The following is a 14,106-nucleotide window of genomic DNA, read 5'->3' as shown; positions in this document are numbered from 1 at the left end:
TAGCAGGAAATGGCTTTATTAGTGGCAACTGTTTATGTTGTGGTAAATCAGAAAACAGAACCAGAAGCCAGGTATAATTTTCAAAAGCCATGCTGGGGAAAAGGAGACAGGTAGATTTCTGGGACTCCCTAACCAGCCCACCTAGCCCAATTGATAAGCCCCGGGTACTGAGAGACCCTTCCTGAAAAAAATTACGTGAACAGGAGCTAGAGCGATGGCTCGATTGTTACAAGTATTTGCTGCTCTTGGAGATGACCTTTCAGTTCCCAATGCCTACATGATAATTAACAACTATTTGTAACTCTAGTTTCAAGAGATCTGATGCCCCTCTTCTAACTCCTGTGAACACCAGAAATGCACATACATACATGCAAGCAAAATATTTACATATATCAAAATAAAAATATACAAATCTTAAAAAGAAGAAGAGGGGACAGCAGAGTTGACTTGGTGTTTAAGAGCCCTTGCTGCTCTTGCAGAGTACCTCAGTTTGGTTCCCAGAAACCACTTGATACCTCACAACTATCTATAACTCTAGTTCCTGGTGATCCAGCGCCCTCTTCTGACTTCCATGGCCACCATGCATAGAGGTGGTGTCTATTCATACATATCTGCAAAACACTCAGATACGTAAAATAAAATTTAAAAATCTAAACATAATTTTGTAAGGATACCACATTTTAGGAGCAACACTCTAGTCAGACACACACACATACACACAGACACACATACACACAGACACACATACACACAGACACACAGACACACAGACACACAGACACACAGACAAAATGCAGTACAAGGCCTGCATTAGTTAGAATTTCTGTCGCTGTGGTGAGACACCATGACCAAAAAAAACAAGCTGGGAAGGAAAGGGTTTATTCAGCTTAAACTTCATTACTGCTCATCATCAAAGGAAGTCAGGACAAGAACTCCAACAAAGTAGGAACCTAGAGACAAGAGTTGATACAGAGACCATGGAAGGGTGCTGCTTACTGGTTGCTCCTCGCTGCTTGCTCATCCTGCTTTCTTACAGAGCCCAGGACTACCAGACCAGGGATAACACCACCCATAATGAACTGCCCCACCCCCACCCCATCAATTACTAATTAAAATGTCACACATGTCTGCCTACAACCTGATCTCATGGAGCTACTTTAATTGAGATTCCCTCTGTGATGGTTTGTATATCCTTGGCCCAGGGAATGGCACTATTAGGAGGTGTAGCCTTGTTGGAATAGGTGTGAACCTGTGGCGTGGGGTTTAGTACCCTCGTCCGAGCTGCCTGGAAGCCAGCCTTATCTTAGTGGCCTTCAGATGAAGATGTAGAACTCTCAGTTCCTCCTGTATCATATCTGCCTGGATACTGCCGTGCTCTGCCTTGATGATAATGGACTGAACCTCTGAACCTGTAAGCCAGGTTCAATTAAATGGTGTCCTTATAAGAGTTGCCTTGGTCATGGTGTCTGTTCACAGCAGTAAAACCCTAAGACATCCTTCTCTCAAATGACTTCAGCTTGTGTCAAACTGACATAAAACTATTCATCATGGGGTCCTAAAAGAGTTTACTTATTTTTCACTCACATATTCATTCCTCCCTCTCTTTCCTTCTGTCTTTCTTTATTATCTTTCTGGTCAGCTCTCTGCTGCGGGCTGCACACTCAGCTCTAGGATAAAACTGTCTTTCTGAGGCTGAGCATTTGGCAACAGTGTCTCAGAGAAAGTAGATTTTGGTGCACCGGAATCTTGAACTTTAACAAAGGTTTGACCAGCAAAAGTAAGGTAAGAAAGTCAAAGCTGGTGGAAAAGGGTAAGCAAATCCTAGAAAGAAGGAAGGAGGGGGAAAAGGGGGGTGGAGGAGGCACCAATTGAAAATCAGCTTAAAGAGGATGGGAGAGGATTTGGGGTGTGGCTCCCTGGGGGAAAGCTTGCCAACTTTACAAGGCTAGAAGTTGGATCCCAGAGCCCACGTTAAAAACATAAACTAAAGCCAGGCAGTAGTGGCACATGCCTTTAATCCCAGCACTTGAGAGGCAGGGGCAGAAGGATTTCTGAGTTTGAGGACAACCTGGTCTACAGAGTGAGTTCCAGGACAGCCAGGGCCATACAGAGAAACCCTGCCTCGAAACCCCTCCCCAACCCACCCCCAATTAAAAAGACAACAAACAAGAAGAAACACAGGAGAGCTCTGTGCTTGGATAACATGGTTAAAAAAAAAAAAAAAAAAAAAAGCAGAAACTGACATTTCAAGAACAAGGGAAAAGAGGAACTCGCCAGAGGACAGTGGCACTTGGAGATACACGCTAACCGCTTAACATACATTTAAAGAAGCCGGTGCTCAGGGCAGAAACGAAAGGTTTGGGTGTCGCAATAAAACCAGTGGTGACCTTTAAAAGAACACCAACTGTAAAAGAGTCACGCTGATTAAAAATTACACCATTTGAGGAAGTCAACCAAGAAAGCCTTTGGAGAAATGAACCCCATAATAATTTGGCAGGCTTGCTTGTTAAGATTTGAGTCACTGATGACTTCAAGGGCAAAACAACTTAATCTGATAGTGAAGGCACAGCATTTGTTTATTTGAAGTAAAAGAACAATGGACCGTACCTGACTCATGTCTTGCTTCTGATGACCCACTTTCTTGTTTGGGAGCTGAGCTCTGGCCCATCTCTAGCCCTTTCATCTGTGCTCATCTGTCTAACATCTGTAAGGCAGGATGCTGCTTCCTTCATCTTTTTACTCAGGAGTTACTTAATAAACCCAGGGACAACTGTGACTCCAAGAGGCTCTTGTAATCCTCTGAAGTATTTGGAGGGCCAGATCTGGCCAACAGCCTATCGTCCACAAAATCTTTCAGTCCCTTCTGAACCTTGTAAAAGTGACACTGCTAAGAACCATGATCCTATAGCCGAGGAATGTGGTGGTGCACGCCTTTGATCCCAGCACTTGGGAGGCAGAGGCAGGTGAATTTCTGAGTTGGAGGCCAGCCTGGTCTACAGAGTGAGTTCCAGGACAGCCAGGGCTACACAGAGAAACCCTGTCTCAAAACAAAACAAAACAAAACAAAACAAAACAAAACAAAACAAAACAAAACAAAACAAAACAGAACCATGATCCTTTTCTCACAAATGACTTGAAAATGGGGGATAAGGGAAGTGGAATGTAGTTTGTTTAGGTAGAGATCTTTCCGATTAAAGCTGTAGAGCTGGGATGTAGCTTAGTCAGCAGGGTGCTTACTGATCATGTACTTGGCCTTCAGTTGGATCCCCAGCACTGGATAAACAGGACATGGCGGCTCATGGCTGTAATTCTAGGAGTCTAGAGGTGGGGGAAGAGGGATTAGGAGTTCAAGACCAGCTTTATCTATGCATGGAATCTGGGATACCAGGGCCTAGATGAAGCTTTATCTCAAAAAAAGAAAAGAAAAATCTATAGATGAATATAGAATCATGTTGGCACTATACGAGGGTGAAAACCAAGTTTGCCTGGGACTGCCAATATTTCCAAATCATAGGATCTTCTGTTTAACCCCAGGACAGTCCCAAGCAAGTCAGGATCAATTTTCTATATTCTTCAAAAATAAAACTATTAAATATTGTCATAAACATAAGGGCAGATAACTATTGCCTACATGATATATATATATATATATATATATATATATATATATAACATATACAAGACAAAATTGTCCCAGTGATACATATATATGTACATATATGTGTACATACAAGTATATCTATGTGTGTGTGTGTGTGTGTGTAACCACACATATTCTTTTTTAAAATTTTTCTGTAATGCTAGGTAGTATACTCAATTGTTCTTCCCCTGGGCCATACCCCCAGCCCCTGTAAGGTTTTTGTTTTTGTTGTTGTTGTTTGTTTGTTTGCTTTTTTCTTTTCTTTTTTTTTTTTTTTAACAGCCTCACTACGTAGCCCTGGCTGGCCTGAAACTCATTATGTAGACCAAGGTAGCTTTAAACTTTGCCCCTGTAATACTTTTTGGCCAGATTCCACTCTCAGTGTAAGATCGTTTGTGCAGGAGGATGATAACAGCATATTTTAAAACAGGGATCTCTGCTCATTAGACTGGATATCTGCTTCTATAAATAGTGTGGATTGCAAGAATGTACACACATGGCTTTTTTACTGTTCTACTTCCTTGTGTGAGTTAATTTAAACCTTCTCGTCGTGGCTGGGTACTTTCCAGGCCTCAGGGAAGAAGGTCCCGGGCTCCCTGGCAGTTCAGAAATAAGTCAGCTGTGAAGAATCAGGCTGACTTCTGGTTTTTTGTTTTGTTTTTTAGGTTTTTTGCTATTGTCTTGTTTTGTTTTTAATGTATTTATATTTATTATTTTATATCCGTTACAGACTTTGGTATTTTGTCTGCATGTAGGTCTATGTGAGAGTGTCAGATCTTGGACTTGCTGACAGTTGTGAACCACCATGTGGGTGCTGGGATTTGAACCAGCGTCTTTTGGAGCAGCAGTTAACCACTGAGCCAGTCCCTAGGCTGACCTCACTATGTTCTATTATAAACTACATCTTTAGAGTTAAAATTTTAGCCTTGACTCACTAATGCTCTGAAACCTGCCGTGTTTCGTGCAATCCCAGCAAAACTGGCAAAGGGAATAATGGGGCCATTTACCAGCCCGGTGCCGGGACGGCTTTGTCTTTAACATGGAGTCTTTTCTTCACAGGAAAGAGGTGCTTTTCTAATGAGCTTATATGTGCTCTGACGACAGAGCAAGCTGGGAATCCCGTACTAAAAAGTGAACTTCGTGAAATAAGATTTCATAATACGGCCATCTGTGGCTCCCTGCGCCCCCGCCCCCAGCCCTGTCAATGACGAATGTTTGCTTCAAACAGAAGGCTAACGTTCTCTCTCTCCCTTCCGAACTTCTGCCCGGGCCTTGTGCTATGAGACCAACAGGGTAGGGACGGCTCAAAGCCTACAAATTGCTGCTTTGCCTCGCTTTTCTTTTAATCCGTTTCTTCCCTGCTACAAATAACTGCAGCGGGTCTGTCTGTCTCAGTGAGTAGCTGGGTAGCTGGCTGGCAGTATATCTTTCAGAATGAATTCTAACCTCCTTTATCTCCAAACCCCTCCCAGGGATGAAAGAGGACTTTACCCCAGGGGGCGGGCTCACTCTGGATTCTTGGAGTGGACTGAGACAATTTACTTAGGTCCCTTTTATTGCTGGAGAGTGGAAAGCCCCTGAGATGCAGGAATGTGAATGCTATACGCTTATCAGTATTTTTTCACATATCAGCTAAATTTAATAATCAACTCTCCACCCGGGGGTGTAAAACTCTATTGCATTTAGTGAAGCTCTGGGCAGAAAACAAAGCAGTCTGGCTGTGGGCCTGCATTTTGACTTTGGGGGAAGCTGCTGATTTTTTTTTTTTTTTTTTTTAAGATCACTAGCCTTGAACAACAATATGAACTAACCAGTACCCGGGAGCTCTTGTCTTTAGCTGCATATGTATCAAAAGATGGCCTAGTCGGCCATCACTGCAAAGAGAGGCCCATTGGACTTGCAAACTTTATATGCCCCAGTATAGGGGAACGCCAGGGCCAAAAAGGGGGAGTGGGTGGGTAGGGGATTGTGGGGGTGGGTATGGGGGACCTTTGGGATAACATTGAAAATGTAAACGAGGAAAATACCTAATTAAAAAAAAAAGATTACTAGCCTTGCCTTCTAAGTTAGGAGTATTCTGTACAATAGCTGAAATAAAATTACGGTTTTTAGTACCTGGTGCATGAGAGATCAGAGGTGAGCGGAAAGTAGCATATGTGCTGATGAAGCTTTGTTCCCCTGATGAATGCAAAGTGGCTGGACCACACCCCGTGGATAAACTTGACCCTGACTCCCCAGCGCCAAAACCAAAATCTGATCAGATCTGACGTGTGCCCTCCAAATGAACAAATTCTTGCTCTCAAATCAGGAAAGAGTCCTTTAAGACTCTCCATTAAAGTCAGGCATGGTGGTTCACACCCTAGTTCCAGTACCTGGGAGGTGGGCAGAAGGGTCACCTTGAGTTTGAGGCTAGCCTGGGCTACATATTAAATTCCAGGACAGCCTGTGTCGAAGAGTAAGATTATGTCAAAAAAAGCAATGATCCCCACTGGGAGGCTATCTTATCTAAATCTAGCCTTTCTCAGATCTGAACTAGAAAAGTCTGTCTCTGGTTTGCTTTTGCTGCTGTTTAATTCATTGGGTTTGTTTTGTGAAAATCAAGAGCTGAAAATGTTTTAAGGTTTTCTCCCATTTATTTATTTATTTACTGACCTACCTTATTCATTTATTTGGGGGCAGGGGGAGTACCATATGAGGCGCATGTTAAAGTCAGAGACAAACTACAGGAGTAAGTTCTCTTCCCAACTTTCATGTTCCCAGGGATTGAAGCAGGTTAACAGACTCAGCAGCAAGGGTCTTTACCCACGGCATCACTTCCCCTCCCCTACGCCCCCAGGACCTACGTCTTTATCAAACACATGCAACAGTATTTGGGCATTTAAATATTGTGCCTGAAACCTGTTAATACAGGGTGCCAACAAAAGGCTTGCCCATCACTAAAAGCTGACAAATGAAAGCCAGGTGGCTCATCAAGAGGGAAACTGCCACTTCCCCTTCAGATCCAACACTGCCCAGGCACCTCCCTCCAAATGGTTTCCTTTTAGTGTAATCTTCTTAACAGGACAAGATCTTCCTCAGTTCTGCAGGGAAGCTCATGTCTAACCTCCGTCAGCATCTTATTGACCCTGACTCTGAGCTCCACACCAGGGACTTTATCCACCCGTGTGATTTTCATGGTTGATACATTTATATCCTTTTATAAGAAAACATGGATCAGAAAGCACAGGACAAAATATCAGGCTGGATCCAACGCAGAAACAAGAACAACTGTGGATCCAGGAACCCTGTGATTTTCAAAATATCTGAGAGGCCTGGGCACGGTAAATTATTTAATTTAATAATTAAATACATGCCTGTAATTGAAGTGCTTTAGATGGGACTGCAGCAGGAGGGTTAGTGTAGGTTCTAGGTCAACCTGGACTACATAACAAGAGCCTGTATAAAAGAAAGGAAGAAAGAAAGAAAGAAAAAAGAGAGGAGGAGAAAGAAGGAGGAGGGAGAGGAGGAGAAAGAAGAAGAAGAAGAAAGAAGAAGAAGAAGAAGAAGAAGAAGAAGAAGAAGAAGAAGAAGAAGAAGAAGAAGAAGAAGAAGAAGAAGAAGAAAAGAGAAGAGAATGAGAGAATGTGGTCTGTGCACTCTTGAAGTGCAATGAAGCATTTCTCTGCTTTTTGCGAACTTCACCTAGGAAGTTAGGGTCCCAGAAACGCAGCAGCAGTGGCTTCTAAGTTTGTTTCTCTCCAACCCCACCCCTCCACCCCCCAAATAAGGAAATGTCAGCAAAGAGGGATGAGAGTAAGTGTGGATTCGTCATGTGAGAAAGCAAGAAAGAACTCAGACTGGGAAGGGATCCAGGGAAGGAATGCTGACATCAACAAGTTGCCCTGCCCAGTGGAGTTTTACAGATGTTGGGGGTTGGGGGGGGGGCGGTGATGCAATCTCTATCAGGATTAGTCATTTTTGAGCATATCATGAGCAGAACCAGTTAGGTGTCTACCTGCCCTGTGGATTCCTCATCCCAAAGAGCTAGTTTATCCATCCCGGGGAGAAATCATATCTAGCTTATGATTCACCATCTGCCCTACCCATACAGCCTAAAGAAAACTAACTCCTGTCTCAAAAATGCCTGAATAGAAATAGGACATTGGAAATAGACAAAGCTCACAAACCCTGGAAGACCATATGAAAGCAGGAGAGAAACCTCAAAGGTATCTGTGTCACTGAAGGTACACCCCGGCATGGATGATGGCTCATGAAAACTGAAGTCCTGGAGCTCGCTGCACTACTTTCAGGCAGCTGGATAGGTCAGTGTCTTCTCTCTTCAGTAGTCCAGTGGGGACTTCTATAATCTGGGTAGTGGGAAGAAGCTTGTGAATCTAGTTCATTTCCGGGAGTTCCTAAAACTTATGAGTTGTTGATTTAAATTCCCTTGGATCCTCATTCGAAGTTCCTGAGTCCCTGAGGCTGGAGAGATGTTCAACGGTTAAGACCACTAGCTGTTCTTCCAAAGGACACAGGTTCAATTCCCAGCACCCATATTGGTAGCTCACACCTGTCTGTAACTCCTGGTCCAGGGTATCCAACACCCTCACACAGACATGTATGTAGGCAAAACACCAAAGCACATAAAGTGAAAATAAATAAAACTATAAAAAAAAAAGCAAAACCCAACTTCTTGAGTCCTAAGGACTCCCCTCCAGGAAGGAGTTCTACACTTTGTAGGAGATTGCTACAGAACACTACAGCACAAGACCTAGATGTACAAGCACGAAATCTTGTACTGAGGCAAGGGGATCAAGAATCCATAATTACATAATTATGGCTGGAGAGATGTCTCAGTGGTTAAGAGCACTGACTGCTCTTCCAGAGGTCCTGAGTTCAAATCCCAGCAACCACATGGTGGCTCACAACCATCTGTAATAGACTCCAATGCTCTCTTCTGGTGTGTCTGAAAACAGCTACAGTGTACTCATATACATAAAGTATAATAAATAATTCTCTAAGAATAAAAGAAAAAATCCATAATTAGAGCCTATCTCTAGCCTAAGAAAAAAGAACACTGACTGTCACAGTGTCATTTCACATACAGTTGTTCTGTTCTGTCCAACTGTGCAATATGAACCCAAGACCAGTGTTCTGGGAAGTTTCTAGTTTCTAATGACAGAAAACTGAGAGAAACTGTGTGGGGAGGGGGACCCCAGGGTGTGCAGATAATAACACATCGAGCATAGGAGTCCTGAAGCCCGTCTGTAACTCTTAGCAACCTTTCCACTTCTCTGGTGTTTTGAAAAATAACATGTATTTGGAGACAGACATAAAGAAAAAAAAAAGTCGTGGGCGAGTGTGACCATCTCACCATGTCGAATCAATTTCTCTAATCCTTAAAGGAACACCTGCTTTGCACTGACAAAGGTTTTGTTCTTTAACTGTGACTTATTACTTGATAATGCTCGCGATTACACAGCAGGGTGTGTCCTGTCAGGTGACCCAGTCTATTTTCAGCTGCATATAAGTAGCTCTGCCTCTGCGGTGGGGCCAGCATACTTGGAGATTCTCGTTTTCAGGAAAATGGTTACAAAGCCACGCACTTTAGATTTAGAGCTAATGGGTTTTTTTTCCTGTTGTTTTCGTTTTGGTTTTGTTTGTTTGTTTGCTTGTTTGTTTGAGACAGAGATGAGCATGAGATTTGTTAGATAACCCACCTCTTCTACTCCTAACCCTCCTGCTTATACCTCTCAGGAACTGGGGTGACAAGTATGCACCACCAATCCCAGTCTGTGTGATTCTGAGGGCAGAACCCAGGGCTTTGTGTAAGCTAGTCAAACCCTCTATCAAACGGGCCTGCAGCGGGGACCAAAGTTTCTAAACACGGGATAAGGGTTCAGTAATGGAGGTCTCTCTTTCGAAATTCTGTTATCTTGCTTTTCTTCACAAGCAGTTCCTTTCAGCGCTGTGGGAAAAGGAGCGCAGCAGGGGCTCTTTGGACCACGCCCATGCAGGAGTCCTTCCGATCCCTTCCTTTGCTGTCACAGCTTTCCAATCAAACCGCAAGAACGGTTGGCTCTCTACTGAGAGCACCTTACTTTCCCAGTAACTCCGACTCAGCTAGGCTTCCTTCCCAACGGACACGATGCTCCTCCGTGTTTCTGTCTTGAAAGTCCCGGAGCTGAGCATCGTGTTCCCGGCATCAGCACCGCCTGTTCTACTGTCTTGACTTCCGTGTGGGTTTGTTGGTTTTTGTAGGGGATATTTTTGAGAGGGTGCGGCCTCCAACTGAAGGGTCTCCTCCCTCTGCCACCTTAGAGCTGGAACGGAAGGTGTGGGTTACCACTGCCAGCTTAAATTACTGGTGTGCTTTAAGATACAAAGCCATCTTCCTGATGGATGCTCCTTTGACAAAAATTTGAAAAGTTTAATGAGATTTTTTTCACCATTTATGTTGCTCGTGTGCGACCACCGGGTGGCGGGGGTGGGGTGGGGGGTGGGGGTGGTGCTTGTTGCAAGAAAGTCTCAAACTCAGCCGGGTGGTGGTAGTCCATGCCTTTAATTCCAGCAAGCAGATTTCTGTGAATTTGAGGCCAGCTTGGTCTACAGATAGCCAAAGCTACACAGAGAAACCCTGTCTCGAAAAAGGCAGAGGTGGGGCGGGGATGGGGAGCTGTCTCAAACCCATACCACAACAAACTAAGATTCTCATCTGAAAGACAATTTATCCAATGATATAGATAGAAGATAGACAATAAAGGGTAGGTGAATCGATGACAGATAGGATAGATAAATGAGAGGTGGGTAGATAACTAGAAGGTAGATGTTTTCAAATATACAGAGCTGTAGCTTTTAAAATACGAATACAACCTGCTTTGGCGGCACACATCTGTAATCCCAGCATCTGAGAGACCCATGGAGTTAGGAGAAACGGGAGAACTAGACCAGCCTTGGCTACAAACGTAACAAGTTTGCAGACCAATTTGGGCTACAGAATACTCTATCTCAAGAAAAAAAAATGTCAAGTATGACAGGATGCAGTGAGCTGGACATGTTGGCACATGCCTTTAATCCCGCAGCACTGGGGAGGCAGAGGCACACACAGACATCTCTGAGTTTGAGGCCAGCCTGGTCTACAGAGTGAGTTCCATGACAGCCAGAGCTATACAGAGAAACCCTGTCTCAAAACAACAACAACAAAAAACAAAAACAAAAAAACAACAACAAAAACAACCAACCATCCCCCCCCCCAACAAAAACAAACAAACAAAAGGACAGGGAGAGAATAGTGGCCCAAACCTGTAATCCCAGCATTCTGGAAGCAAGGTCAGGAGTGTCACTGCAAGTTGTAGGCCGGCCTTGTCTAAGCAGTGAGTTCAACAGCAGCCAGTGTTACCTAGCGAGATCTTGTCTCAAAACAACAACAAAACAGCCAGAAGCAGTGAGACTCAGCAGGTGAAGGCGATTGCTGCCAAGCTTGAGATCCAGGGAGAGAGCAACTCCAGGATCCACATGCTGGAAGGAGAGGAACAACTCTGCAAGCTGTCCTCTGACTGCCACAGGCACGCAAGGCAAGCCACGGCATGTACACACACACACACACACACACACACACAAATAATAGGAAGTTAAACAACAAACGTGTATACAGCTAACAATGAACTTTTTGTTTCATCTGACAAATACAACCATGTAGATACCTTAAGATCTTTAACTCTTTCTTGGACAGGGTCTTGGCTGCATGGTCTAGGCTGGCCTTAACCTTGACTTTTAGCACAGGACACGCCAACACCAAGTTCTCAGCACAAAGATTTCTTTGCCCCAGAGGGACAAAGGGCAGGGAATAGAGACAAATACAGGAGACAGAGGCTGAGAGACAGAAGGAAACAGGCACAAAGTGGGGAGCAGGGATGTTTGTCCAGGAGGGGAACAAAGGGATGCCTCTGGATAGAGAGGAGACAGATGTGACTCATAGGCAAATGGCAGTTTATAAAGGTTAAGGGGGAAACCTTTATAAACTTAGGATGAGTTGGTTAATTTTGATTGACCATCCTAATTACAGCAGCTCAAAGGGGGCTTTTGATTGGTAGACTTCCAGGCTTTGATAGCTAGGCCTTGGTGATCAGCCTTAGGAATGAGTCTGGCAGCACCATGTTTGCCATGCTCAGGCCTGCTAGAGCGTTTCAGACACGCCTTAGCTTCCTAGACACTATATCGCAATAGGCGTGAGCCACCTTATCCCGCTCATCGGGAGTGTTCTTAAGCATTAGAATGTAGATCTCAAAGGGCACGGCGTATGTCTCGCTCTAGCAACTCCAACACTGAGAAAGCTGAAGCAAGAAGATCTGGAGTTCAAATCTGGCAACGTAGTAAGACTGTGTCTCAAAATGATCAAAGAAAGAACGGGAGAAACGACAGACAGGAGAGACGACGCCTCCGTGGGAGAAGGCTTGCTGCGCAGGCTTGAGGGACTGAGTGGGGAAGCCAGCAACTAGGTAAAAAAGCCCTAAAGGCAATCAGGAGGGGAGCTAGGAGTCACTGGCTCTAGGCTCAGAGAGAGACTTGGTTTCAAATGGGAAAGACAGTCAGTGAGACCTCCTCTGGCCTCCACACTCACACACATACACACTCACACACACACACAACAAAAATTCACACATGGCAAGTTTGTAAACTCTGAGCCAAAGTCTTGGCTCATTCCTTTGGACAAACAATTATCTAGCCCTAAGAGCTTTGAAGCTTGGCGCTTCTCCTTCAGTGTCCTGCACACCAACCGCTATGGGGAGCCCCTCTGGCAAAGCAGCCCCGACCTTCAGGGGGCTGCTGCCTCTGGACATCTCCCCAGCGGCTCTTTATCCTTCGCTTCCCCGGAAGTGATTCACACCCGCCCACCCCCCCACCCACGTTTGAGGGTATAGAAGTGAAGTAAAGATAAGACTTCTAGTATGAGAGAGTCTGTTTCCTAGTTCTCACATTCAAAGAGGAAGGCCACTAGGGCTATGCCCACTTCTGCACGTGACTGGTTTAGGATGAAGCAATCCGTGCAGGGCTAGCGCTGGAGGCAGAGCGAGAGGCATGAGGTCAGCACAACCGGAACCACACAGCAGCACAGTTGTGTGGGAATGGCGAGGGGCAGGGAAGAGCGCGGGCAACACTTCTCCTTAGGCCATGATGCTCCGGGGATCTTGAAATCACTCGAAGGGCTTTATTTTTTATTCTTTTTGTTGTTGTTTGTTTTTAGAGACAGGATCTCTCTATGTAGCCTTTGGGCTCTCTGCGTAGAGCTGACCTAGCTTCGAACTCAAGAGATCAGCCTGCCGGAGTGAAGATTTTGTTCCCTGTTCTCAAAAGAGAAACATAAACAGCACATCAGCCACAACCCTTTATCTAGATGGGGTCTTGCCTGCAGGATATGCTAGGGCGGTGGTAGCACAAAGCTTGGGGAAGTAACCAACCAATAATTGATTTGACTTGGGGCCCACTCCACAACACGGAATCTGTATCTGACATTCCTTGGGTGACCGAGAACAACCTGAGATTAGAAAGCACAGGGACCTAGGGTAGAACCAAACAGTGATCTAACTGATATATATATACTCCTAATGACATTCTGCTACACTCATAGATGAGTGCCTTGCTCAGCCATCATCAGAGAGACTTCCTCCTGCAGCACATGGGAATAAATATGGAGAGTCATCAGACATTAGAGTGAGAGACTTTGGAATTTGGAACACACAGCCCTCAAGAGATGTTTCCATTAAATCCCTCCCCTCAGAGTCAGGGTAACACTTCCAGCCACCCCCACCTACCCCCCACAAGAGGCAGAAAGACTTTAAAAGGAGGAGAGAGGACACTAAGAATTATCAAGGCCCTTTAAAGCTCATATAAACCCAGGGACTGAAGCAGCATGCACAGACCTGCACCAGATCCTCTGCACACACGCTACGGCTTCCAGTTTAGTGTTTTTATGGGACTCCTGAGTGTGCAAATGAGTGGGTCTCTGAGTCTAGTGCCTTCTCTTGGCCTCTTAAACCTAGCCACTAGGGTAAAGGTTAGCAACTGGACTGTCACATATAGCTGCTGAGAGAGGGCAATTCATCCATTTTCTCCAATAGAGTGACACACCCTTGATAGGATTTATCAAGCACTCCAGAACGGGATTCATGTTCAACATGTAACTGGACTTCACAGTCTGTGTGTGCTTTTATTTGATGTTCATCTTTCTTTTGAGGTGTGGTTTTTGTGGGGCGGTTTTGTTTGTTTGCTTGGTTGATTTGGTTTTTTTGAGAAAGAACTTAAGGTGGTATGAATGGGGAAGAGGATCTTGAGGGACTTGGGGGAGGAAAAGAATATTATCAAAATATTTGAATTAGAAAAGCTTTCCAAGCTGGAAAGTTAAAAGCAGTGGTTAAAAGCAGTGAGTGCTCTTCCAGAGGTTCTGAGTTCAAATCCCAGCAGCCACATGGTGGCTTTACAACCATCTG

Source organism: Mus musculus, chromosome 18, assembly GCF_000001635.26.
Source record: "Mus musculus strain C57BL/6J chromosome 18, GRCm38.p6 C57BL/6J".
NCBI classification, from domain to species: Eukaryota; Metazoa; Chordata; class Mammalia; order Rodentia; family Muridae; genus Mus; species Mus musculus.
Note: the sequence above shows the minus strand (reverse complement) of the source record.